We start from the raw sequence: 12,792 nt of genomic DNA, 5'->3' as shown, positions 1-12,792 counted from the left end.
CCATAAGCTTGTGGACTTTATATAATAAACGAGGTAATGGAGATGAGGCATAGTGATATGCCTCATCTCCATTGTAGATAGTGAAGGGCCACATAAATGAAAGAGACGTTTGTGTTTATGAAAAGAACTCTGACCGACACTTGGCTCAGCCCAAAGTGCTGTCTATCTCAGCAAATTTCACAAACTCTCCGGACCTCTGTTTTCCTGAGTGTTAAATGTAAGAGTTGAGTCTATAGCCATACCACCCTGAACGCACCCGATCTCGTCTGATCTCAGAAGCTAAGCAGGGTCAGGCCTGCTTAGTACTTAGATCGGAGACCACCTGGGAATACCGGGTGCTGTAGGCTTTTTGAATGAATGAATGAAAGAGTTGAACTGGAGACAGTATAGTTGATTCCCAATTCAGACATTCAGTATTCCTGTCAGGCAACTTAACAGGCTACCTTTAATTCCCTCTGGACAAAGAACAATTTTTTTTAAGCTATAGAGTAAATATGTGGTTATTGGAATTACTCGAATTTCCATTGAATTCATGTTCAGATAATAACCATCCTTTATTGTTTCCACACTGTGCTAAGCCTATGCTATAGACTGAATGTTTATGTTCCCCCAACATCATACATTGACTCCTAACCTCCAAAGCTATGGTATTAGAAGGTGGGGGCTCTGGGAGGTGATTAGGTCTTAAGAGCAGAGCCCTCATGAATGGAATTAGTGCCCTTATAAAAGAAACCCCAGGGCGCTTCCTCACCCCGCTACCATGTGAGGACATAGCTATCAATGAACCAGGAAGTGGGCCTTCACCAGACACTGAATCTGCTAGGAACTTGACCTTAGACTTCCCAGCCTCCAGAACTGTGAGAAATAAATTTCTGTTTATAAATCATCCAGTCTGTAGTATTCTGTTACAGCAGCCTGCTACACCATATGACCTCATTTTAATACTCACCTGCCGAACATTAAAACTCATCCAAAGGTATATTCCTATTATTTTCTTACTAAAGAAACATTAATGACAAGTCTATAAAACTGTCTATCAGAGACTTTTGTAGTGAGTGAATCAAAAACATTCCATTATAGAAAAAAAAACTTTAAACAAATGCTGAATTGGTATTTAAAATATTTTCTTTCTTCAGAAATAAAATTATTGTTTAGTCTGGTGGAAATTTTAAATGTGGTAGGTTAGAATCAGTGAAAATAAAATCATTCATACATGTGTATGCATATCTTAATGAAAGTTTCATTGCCCCTTATTTGAAATTCAAACAGTACACTCATTTATCTGAGACATGGCATAAAACTTAGATATTCAGGCGGCTGTGACATGAAAATGGAAGTTGGGGTTACAACATAAAACTTAAGAGGTATTTAATCAGGGTACCATAACATGAAAAAGGAAGTTAGGGAATCTACTCTTGATGCTTTCCTTGTGGGCCAGCCTTTCAGGCCTATTGACTTTTACTTTACATACAAATTCTAACTGGTTTGATTATTTAGTTTCTAAAGCCCTGGAAGGTTCCCGTTAAGGCAGTGAAAGGACTGCAAGCACAAGAACAGCCACCAGGGGGAGGCAAATAAAAATGCTCTGAGAAGCAAACTGGAAAAGTACCACTATGTGGCACCGGTAGTCCGCTCCTCCACCTCAGACCCTGGAAGCGTCATCACATTTGTGGTATCACCCATGTGAAGGATGAGTTTTCAGGAAAATGTAAACATTCAGTATATATAAAAAAAGAGGCAAGAAAATGTAATTTTAGAAAGTTTTCATAATGTTCAGCTTCCTGCATGGATAGACCCTTAGAAACTAGAAAATAAAACTATCCAGAATGTCTTATTTACCTCGCTCCAAAGATACAGAGAAACACTGTGGTGAATAAAAGAGAACCTGAGTTTTTTAACTAGAATTTTACAACTAATCCAGACTCTGCCACTTACTTGTATGTTGATATTAGCCTCAGTTTTCTTATCTGTAAAATTAAGATATCTTGTGGTGTTAGGGCCCATATGCAAAGCATTCAGTGCATGACAAATATTGTTATCACATGTGCAGTATAATTTTATATCCACATTTGGGGTTTTCCCTCAAAGTATTATTTATGACCTCCTCTACTCGTCTTGAACTTAGTCAAAATGCTCATTTTGTGACTGGTGATGGGATTCTGATTCCCGAGAACAATTTTTCTTGCTCCCCTCCAATGCTTATATTTTACTCCATCTTCTCTATATCTTCTAAAAATAATTTGACCAATATGTTTCTCAAGCTATAGCTGCTCCTAAATTCTAATAATCCCATTGCTACCTTTAAAGAAAGACCATGTTCATAAATGTGAAATTTGTGTGGACTGGCTATGCAAGGTTGCCAAGGAAAGCTGGTTTCACACCTTCAAGCTACATATTAAAATTAAAGTCATTTTAGGTCACATCCAGTTGACTTTTTGAAATGGATTTGTCTTTTCAAATGAAAACATCTACATGCCATACAAGAAGGAGGGGCATAGGTATAAAATTTCATGTAAATGTATCCTGCTGTTCAAAACTATGACTTTATGACAGCTTTTCTGTGTATAGCTACTGTTGGAGTGAGACATGCTTGGTTTGACTTAATTAGCCATGACATCCCAAGGATCCCAATAAATGGCCTCTTTGAAATACATAAAGCTGAGATCATTTATATCATGATGTCTGCTACAGAAATCAGAAATAGAATCTGAGCTCACCCAGTCCATCTTCTCTGTATGTATTATCTAAGACATAGAATGTTTCGACTCTTAACAAACTGGGTATAGAGGGATTGTACCTCAATATAATAAAAGCCATATGTGACAAACCCAAAGTGAACATTATACCCAACAGTGAAATTCTGAGAACTTTAAGATCAGGAACAAGACAATGATGCCTACTCTTCCCGCTTGTATTCAACATAGTATTAGAAGTCCTAGACAGAGTAATTAGACAAGAAAAAGAAATAAAATATATCCAAATCAGAAAAGAAGAAGCAAAACTGTTACTAATTGCAGATAACATGATATTATATAGAGAAAACTCCAAAAATGCTACCAAAAACTATTAGAACTAATAAACGAATTCATTAAAGCTGCAGGACATAAAATCAATATACAAAAATCTGTTGCATTTCTATACATCAACAATGAACTATCAAAAAAGCAAATTAAGAAAATACCATTTACAATAGCATCAAAAAGAATAAAACACTTTAGGAATAAACTTAACCTAAGAGGTCAAAGACCTGCACACTGAAAACTATAAGACATTGATAAAAGAAATTAAAGAAAATACAAATAAATGGAAAGCAATTATGTGTTCACAAATTGGAAGAATTAATATTGTTAAAATGTCCATAATGCCCGAAGTAATCTATAAAATCAGTGCAATCTCTATCAAAATTACAATGGCATTTTTCACAAAAAGAGAAAAAACAATTCTAATATTTGCCTAGAACCAGAAAAGACCCCAATACCAAAGAAATCTTGAGAAAGAAAAACAAAAGTGGAGGCCTCACAATTACTGAATTCAAACTATACCATAAAGCTATAGTAATCAAAACATGGTATTGGCATAAAATAGACACATAGAATTGAGAGTCCAGAAATAAACCCGTACATATCTGGTCTGTTTATGACAAAGAGCAAAGAATATACAATAGGAAAAAGGTAATCTTTTAATAGCCAAATGCAAAAGAATGAAACTGAACCCCTATCTTATACCATATACAAAAATCTACTCAAAATGAATTAGAAACAAACCTAAGACCTGAAACCATAAGACTCTTAAGGAAAAAAACAGGGGATAACTCCTAAACATTGGTCTTGGCAATGATTTTTTGGATTTGACACCAAAGAGAAGGCAACAAAAGCAAAAGTAAACAACTGGGACTACATCAAATTAAAAAGCTTTGCACAGCAGAAGAAAACAGCAACGAAATGAAAAGGCAACCAATGGAATAGAAGAAAATATTTACAAATGACATATCTGATAAGGAGTCAATATACAAAAATATAAGGAACTCATACAATTCAATAGCAAAAAAAAAAAACAACAACAATTAAAAATGGGCAAAGGGCCAAAACAGATCTTTTTCCAAAGAAGATACAGAAATGGCCAAAGGGTACATGAAAAGATGCTCAACATCACTAATCATCAGGGAAATGCAAATCAAAACCACAATGAGATATCACCTCACACCTGTTAGAATGGCCATCATCAAAAAGACAAAAGATAACAAGTGTTGGAGAGCATGTAGAGAAAAGGAGGCCCTCGCACATTGCTGATGAGAATGTAAACTGGTACAGCAACCATGGAAAACAGTGAAGTTCCTCAAGAAATTAAAAATAAAACTACCATATATGATCCAGCAATTTCACTTCTAGGTATATATCTAAAGGAAATGAAACCATTATTTCAAAGAGAGCTCTGCAACCCCATGTTTATTGCAGCATTATTCACAATAGCTAAGACATGGAAACAACCTAAATGTCCATTGATGGATGACTGGTAAAGAAAAGGTGGCGTGTGCTCACGTATGTGCATGCGCGCACACACACACACACACACACACACACACACACACACACACACACACAGAGGAATGTTATTTAGCCTTTAAAAAGAAGGAAATCCTGTCATTTATAATTACATAGGTAAGCCTGTAGGGCTTTATGTTGAGTAAAATAAGCCAGACAGAGCAAGACAGTTACTGTATGGTGTCATGTGTATGTGGAATCCAGAAATTAGGTGGGTGGGTAGGTAGGTAGATGATAGATAGACAGATAGATAGATAGATAGATAGATAGATAGATAGATAGATAGATAGATAGATAGATTTTTTTTTTTTTTAATTTAGAACAGTAGAAAAGTGTTTGCCAGGGACTGAGAGATGGAATAGGGAGAGATTGGTAAGAAGGTACAAACTTTCAGTAATAAAAAAAAAAAAAAGAATATTTCCATTCTTATAAAGACAATAAATTAGAATTAGAGTTTAAGCCTATAAACCAGAACAGATTTATTGAGCTGTTTACTAAAGATTTATTTAAACTGTTGAAAAAAATACATCTACCTAACAGGAAAATTGGTTCCCAAAGACTTTCTTCACAAACCATTGTATCTCCCATCTATCTTTCTAAGGGCTCTTTCGTTTTTCTAAAAATTATTTATTCTGCCCCAAGTGGCCTACATCCCTCATCTTCTTCCCTGATGAAAATGTTATATAAACTCTCAAATCTCACTGCTTTTTGGGTATTCACTTTTTCTCCTGTAATGCTCCCATCGACATATTTAAAAATGATAAATTTGTATAGCTCTTCTCCTGTTGATTTGCTTGTTGTCAGTTTATTTCATAGACCCGCTATCAAACCTAAGAATGTGTAGGGAAAGTGTTTCCTCCCTTACAATAATATCATACACAGTAGTTTCATTGCCCTAAAAATCCTCTGTGCTCTGCCTTTATAACTTTTAAAAGTATAAGGGCTCCTGAGATATATTTTTTTAAGGATGAGAACCACTGCAGTTCTATCCTACTAGCAATCCTGCAATCCCATTCTGATTTTCCAAATCTCTAGAATTGGCATGAGACATCGATTCCAGAGTCTGGTATTCTTCAGGACCCTCACTACATCTAGCTGTCATCAAGGACCCTCTCCCCATTTGAACTTCCCATTTTTTCCTCCCCTTTTAAGGGTGCTTTTGTCCTTTTTATCCAAATTTTGTGTAACAACTTCATGGTCCTGCTTCCTCCCAATCTAACAGCCAGTCCCTTTAAACCCAAAGGGACCATTCTGTATGCTACAGGGGATGGAAGAGGGAAGAGATAAGAACCTTCTCATTTGTTCTCAGAGCATGTTAGCCACAAAATAATGGGCCTTTCCAAGGATCTGACTCCTTTCCCCTAACCGGGTGTGTACCCAACCCTGTGAGGAGTTGGGGAGCAGGAAAACAAACCCTGACTCCTGCTCTGGGTAAGGGGCTTTACCCTGCTAGGTTTCCTGACAATGCTTCTGATAAGGGCTTCCTGCCTCAGTAGGTTCATGGTCTGAAAAGCAAGAATGGCCTAGAGTGGGTGGGTTCTTTCACAGATTTTAGAAAAGAAGGTGAGGAAAGTTGAAAGATTGCAGAACGCCATAAAAGCATCACAGTGAACATTTTTCCAGAAATCTCTTGCAATATAAGTGGAGTTCAGCCTCCATCCCTTCACAACTGACCCAGTCCTCATCATTGTGATTTGTGACCACTATGTGGAGGCAAACTCCAGCTTTTTCCTCTCTTAGAGTTTTTTCACCAATGTTTAAAAAAGTTTTTCCCAGACCACCATGCCCAAGGTAAAAAGTACAAGCCCTACAAAGAGGCGAAATTATTAGACTCTCAAGGTGAGTTCGTTCACCAAGCAAAACCCTGGACTAACTCTAGGACAGAAATCTGCATCTTTGACCAAATCCCCAAGAGGATTCTTATGTGGACTAAAATCTGAGCCTTTCAGCAGAAGGGAAATCAGGGGCCTTAGAGATGCTAAGAGAGTTTATTTGAGAAACCTTGGAAGAGGGTGGATTCTGAAAAGGAGGAGAATCCAGATCTTTCCTTTCTTCCTGCTCAGAGAGGGGGCTGACAATATCAATTATTTCCTGCAGGCTGCCAGCCACCTCTGGTGAAAGGAAGTGGTTGGGGCAAGGAAGAGATGGAGGAAGTTGGAACTAGGCATTACTAATATCCTCCCTACCCCTCATCCCCTTTTCGCTTCCCCCAAGACTGGCACTGGGACCAAGAAAAACTCCAGAGGTTGGAGGTTGGGCAAGTGGATACTTCCGTTGCTGGCTCTAGGAGTGCGTCAGTGACAAGGAGACCTGAAAAAAAAGAAATTACTAGGGCAGCTTGAAAAGGAGGGGAGATTTCCAGGGGTTTTGTGAAGCAGGTCAATACTCCTTGAAAAAACATTCAGGGCTGCATTTGGCTGCAATCCTACAAATACATTCTTCTCTAAGATCGGATACACCAGTTTAGAAAAAAATAAACGGTATTCATAATAGTAGTAATCATGAGTGTCAGTAGTGTTGAAACTTTCTGGAACCCTTTCCTGAGTTGCTTAATGCCCAGAAAAGGAAAATAACAGTATTTAGTAGCCATAAATTATAGGATCAGTTCACTGAGCTAGTGAGGTGATGAGCCAGGGCTTGTTAATTGGTTTTGTTTTGGTCTTTCTAATTAGGTATTGGGGGGTGTGGGGGGAGTGTGGGGGTGTGTGTGTGTATTTTCATGACTTTTTTTTTTTTTTGCCTCTGGCTCTTCCTGATTAAAAGAAAAAACTTTAAAGAGGTAGGAAGTAACAAAAGCCCCTGATGAATCTGTGTTTATGTTAAAAAATTGCCTTAGTAAACCTGAGACAAAGAAACTGTTAGGGAGCGGAGTTAGAAGGGGGGAGGGTCCTATTGCAGCATTTTCATGGTTTTGACGCAGGACAAGGCAAAGTCCTTCGAGTGGGGGAAGACTCAAGCTCTGCACTAAGGGAGAAGAGGGTTCTTGGCGGAGAGTGTAGAACGAATTCAAACACATGCCAAAGTTAGAGTCAAAAGAAAAGTTTACTAGAGAAGGGGTAAGACTCCATAGACAGAGCATGGTCTCCTCTCAGAGGCAGAGAGTGAGAGCTTAAGAGAGACTCAGAAGGACAGAGACAATAAGGACAAGGACAGTGAGTGAGACAAAGTAAAGACACAGAGTAAAGGCACTGTAAGGGACCAAGAGGAAGACGCTGAGAGGGACCCCAAGTGTTTGAATTCAGTTTATATATCATTCTTTAGTTCCTGTGAGTTAAAGTTTAAAGACTTTGTTTACCCATTTTCTTTGATATGGACATACAGTGAGGAAGGATAAGAGTATGTTGTAGCCTAAAAAGCCTGCTGGCAATTCCCAGCCTTTAATCAATAGGTTCCCTATAGTTTTAGCCATAGGGAATGAACGATTTTAGTTTGTGTAGGGCAACCACTTAAAGACCGTTGTTCCTGTTTCTTCACAGGTGTAGGAAATGGGTTGTCAGCAATCCCAAGCAGAAATCTTTCTTTGTTCTGCAAGTGTCCTCATGGTCTGGCTGCAGGCTGATAATTATATAGCAGTCTCTGAGCATAGCTTGATTTAACATTTTAGTTCCGTTGCATTCTCCCTACGTTACATATGGTGGGCTAAGTGCTAGTGTTCAATAAGTCACTGCTGATTTTCCACTAATTATTGTGATAAATACAACTTGGAATTAAAATCTAGATGTGTAAGTACAAGTACATAGAAGAATGTTAAGCAACTATACTTTCCATTCTTAGGGCAAAAAAATTTTTTAAAACCTTAAAAATTGTCATGCCTAGAATTTCCCAGCTTGCGTTCAACTTTAAGATTCTATAATTTTATGTATCCATTTGGGAATAACTTTGGTTTTGAAATAGATAAGCAAACAAACAAAACAAGATGAACTGTTAATTTGCAAGAGAGCAAAAAATTTCAGGAGAGGCATCTCTTAGCTTTAAATTTAAAAGTGCTTTGTCAATTTGATTCATGATGCTGGGGTTGTTATTAAATTACTTATCTAGTAAAGCCTTGCCTTTTCTAATTGAAAGGATAGCTTTCCAGGTCCTTATCCCTGCCAATATCTGCTGTACAATCGTAAATTTGACGAAGAGCTGTAGAAATGGCTTTAGTTAACCTAAACTGAGTTCACTGTGCAAATAAAATGTGGCAGTGCCAGGGAACCAACCCCGGGCAGAGTGGCGTGCTGGTAAATATGTAATAAACAGTTCTCCAAGGGGTCAGTGCCCTGATTTGTAGAGTTTACCAATTTCCGTAGTGTAAATACACCTCCCATAGCGGGTGGGGTAACTAATTTGATCTAGTTTGCCCAGAACTCTCCCAGCATTAGCACTGAATGTGCTGAATCCCAGGGAACTCCTCATTTCCCAGGAAACAGGATGGTTGCTCACCTAAATGGCTGGTATCAAGCTGCCAACATGACATCACTGAACATGGAGTTTGGAAGTGACGTACATATCATGTAAGCCTGTGAGGAACAGCCTCTAGCACACCACTGCCTGGCAAGTTCTTGGCCAGTTAGAGGGGTGTTAGCATGGCCAAGTTGTTGTTCATATCATCTCTCAATTTATTACTGCCACTCTATTGGCTTCCTGGAGCTACCATAACAAAGTACCACAGACTGCTGATGTAAAGCACAGAAATGTGTTGTTTCATGGTTCTGGAGGCCAGAAGACTGAAATCAAAGTGTGGACAAGGTACTCTTTTGATGGCTCTAAGGAAGAATTTGTTCCATGCCTTTCTCTTAGCTTCTGGTGTCATTCCTTGGCTTGCAGCTGCATAACTCAGATCTCTATCTCCACAGTCACATGGCATTCTCCCTTCTATGTCTCTGTCTGCACACAGCCTTCTCCTAAGGACACTAGTCATACTGGATTAGGTGCCCATGCTCCTACTCTAGTAGGACCTCACCTTAATTTAACTAATAACTCTGCAGTGACCAAATGTTCAAATAAGCTTACATTCTGAGGTACTACTGGTTAACACTGCAACATTTCTTTTATGGGGGGACACACTTAACCCATAACAACTCCCTCTAACAATATAACAATATTGATTAGGTCTTGGTTCAATGTCTTAGAAACATAGGAGTTCTTAAACTTCAATCTATTTTAAATATTTTGCCATATATACATGTAATTGAATAAACAAACAAATAAATAAGATTTGCCAATTGTAGAATTCTCTGACTCAATTAAAAAATGCTTTGTATCTACGTTCAAAAAGCCAGAGCGTTCCTATACTCTAATAATGAAGTGTTAGAAAAAGAAGTGGAAAAAATAATGCTTTTTGCAATTATAACAAAAAGAATAAAATATCTAGGAATAAATTTAACGAAACATGTGAAGGACCTATATAATGAAAACTATAAGACCCTATTAAAAGAAATTGAAGAAGATTCAAAGAAATGAAAAGATATTCTGTGTTCTTAGATTGGAAGAATCAACACAGTTAAAATGACCATGTTACCTAAAGCATTATACAAATTTAATGCAATCCTCATCAAAATCCCGTTGGCATTTTTTAAAGAAATAGAACAAAAAATCATCAGATTTGTATGGAAGCACAAAAGACTCCAAATTGCCAAAGCCATCCTGAGAAAAAAGAACGAGGCTGGAGGCATCACTCGGCCCGCCTTCAAATTATACTATAAAGCGACAGTAATCAAAATGGCATGGTTTTGACAGAAAAACAGACACACAGATCAGTGGAACAGAATCGAGAATCCAGAAGTAAACCCATGTTTATATGGGCAAATATTTTTTGGCAAAAGAGCCAAAAATATACTGTGGAGAAAGGAAAGCCTCTTCAATAAATGGTGCTGGGGAAACTGGAAAGCCACCTGCAAAAGAATGAAACTAGACTGTTGTCTATCACCACACACCAAAATTAACTCAAAATGGATTAAGAACCTGAATAAAAGACCTGAAACAACAAAATAGAAGAAAACAGGAATTAAACTCAAGGACCTTGGACTTAAAGAGGATTTTATTAATTTGACCTCAAAGCCAAGGGAAGTAAAAGTAAAAATAAATGAATGGGGCCATGTCAAACTAAAAAGCTTCCACACAGCAAAAGAAATCATCAACAAAGTAAAGAGACAACCACCCGAATGGGAAAATATATTTCCAAACAATGCCTCTAATAAGGGCCTAATATCTAAAATATACAAAGAACGCATACAACTCAATAACAACAACAAAAAAAACAAATGATCCAATCAAGAAATGGGCAGAGGACCTGAACAGACACTTCTCCCTAGAGGACATACAAATGGCTAACAAATATTTGAAAAGATGGTCAACATCATTAGTTATTAGTGAAATGCAAATCAAAACCAAAATGAGATACCATCTCACACCTGTTAGAATAGCTATAATCAACAGGACATTAATAACAAATGTTGGAGAGGATGCGGAGAAAAAGAAATCTTCATACGCTGTTGGTGGGACTGCAAATTGGTACAGCCACTATGGAAAACAGTAAAAAATTAAGACTTGATCTACCATATGTTCCAGCAATCCCTCTACTGGGTATTTACCCCAAAGACTTGAAAACCCATATTCAAAAAGATATTTGCCCACCGGTGTTCATGGCAGCACTATTCATGGTGGCCAGGACATGGAAGCAACCAAAGTGTCCTTCAACAGATGATTGGCTAAGGAAACTGTGGTACATATATACAATGGAATATTACTCAGCCATAAGAAGAGATGAAATATTGCCATTTGCAACAACATGGATGGACCTCGAGATAGTCATGCTAAGCAAAATAAGCCAGACAGAAAAAGTTGAAAATCACATAATATCACTTATATGTAGGATATAAACTTGAAAGCAACAAATGAACAGGACAAACAAACAGAGACTCATGGACATGGACTATAGACTAGTGGTAACCAGAGGGTAGAGGGAAGGGGCAGGGGGAGGGGAGAGGTAGACAGGGAAAAGGGGGTCAAATATGTGGAGATAGAAATCTAACTATGGGAGGTGAACACACAGTATAAATATATATGCCTTACTGTTAAAGTGTACAGCTGAAATTTATTGGATTTCATTAACCAATGTCACCATAAAAAATAAATAAATAAAAAAAGACAGTTTAAAAAAAATGCTTTGTTAGCAATCTACAGATTCAATGCAATCCATATGAAAATATCAATGGCATTTTTCTAGAACTACAACAAATAATCCTCAAATTTCTACGGGACCACAAATGACTCTAAATAGACAGAACAATATTGAGAAAGAAGAGCAAAGTTGGAGGAATCATGTACCTGGTATTAAACTATACTGCAAGCCTATACTAATCAAAACAGCATGGTACTGGCACAAAAACAGGCACATAGATCAATGGAAGAGAATAGAGAACTCAGAAATAAACTCATGCCTATATGGTCAACTAATCTATGACAAAGGAGGCAAAAATATACAATGAAGTAGAGACAGTCTCTTCAATAAATGATTTGGGGAAAATGAACAAATATATGCAAAAAAAAATGAAACTAGATCACTTTATTACACCATATAAAAAAATACTCTAAATAGATAAAGACTTAAATGTAAGACCTGAAGTCAGAAAACTTCTAGAAGAAAACATAGGCGGTAAATTTTTTGATATTGCTGTTAGCAATATTTTTTTGGATATGTATCCTCAGGCAAGTGAAACAAAATAAAAAATAAACAAATGGGACCACATCAAGCTAAAAAATTTTGCACAGTGGAGCAAACCATCCACAAAATGAAAAGACAACCTACTGAATGGGAGAAGACATTTGCCAATGATACACCCGATAAGGGGTTAATATCCAAAATATATAAGGAACTCATACAACACACAAAAAAATCAAATTTAAAAATGGGCAAAGAGTCTATGGCCATGCTACCCTGAACGAGCCCAATCCCATCTGATCTCGGAAGCTAAGCAGGGTTGGGCCTGGTTAGTACTTGGATGGGAGACCACCTAGGAAGACCAGGTGCATCAGGCGTAAAAATAAATAAATGAATGAATGAATGAATGAATGAATGAATGAATAAATAAATAAGAGATTGTATGCTGACAGGTTCCTTGCAATCTGTGAGGTCAACCAAGGGTTGCCTTGCCTAAAAATAAAAAAAAAGAGAGAGAGAGAGAGAGAGCCTGAATATACATTTCTTCAAAGAGGAAATACGGATGGCCAATAGACATATGAAAATATGCTCAACATCACTAATCAT

The 12,792-nt window shown here is 37.4% G+C and overlaps 2 pseudogenes; both read left to right on the top strand.

The window, feature by feature from the left end:
• The first annotated feature begins 228 nt into the window (after window positions 1-228).
• On the top strand, window positions 229-347 carry LOC111732667 (annotated as a pseudogene).
• Window positions 348-12,444: 12,097 nt separating this feature from the next.
• On the top strand, window positions 12,445-12,563 carry LOC111732670 (annotated as a pseudogene).
• Window positions 12,564-12,792: the final 229 nt, after the last annotated feature.

The sequence above is a fragment of the Pteropus vampyrus genome, unplaced genomic scaffold, assembly GCF_000151845.1.
Source record: "Pteropus vampyrus isolate Shadow unplaced genomic scaffold, Pvam_2.0 Scaffold479, whole genome shotgun sequence".
Classification (NCBI taxonomy): Eukaryota; Metazoa; Chordata; class Mammalia; order Chiroptera; family Pteropodidae; genus Pteropus; species Pteropus vampyrus.
This window is presented reverse-complemented; position numbering and strand designations above follow the sequence as displayed.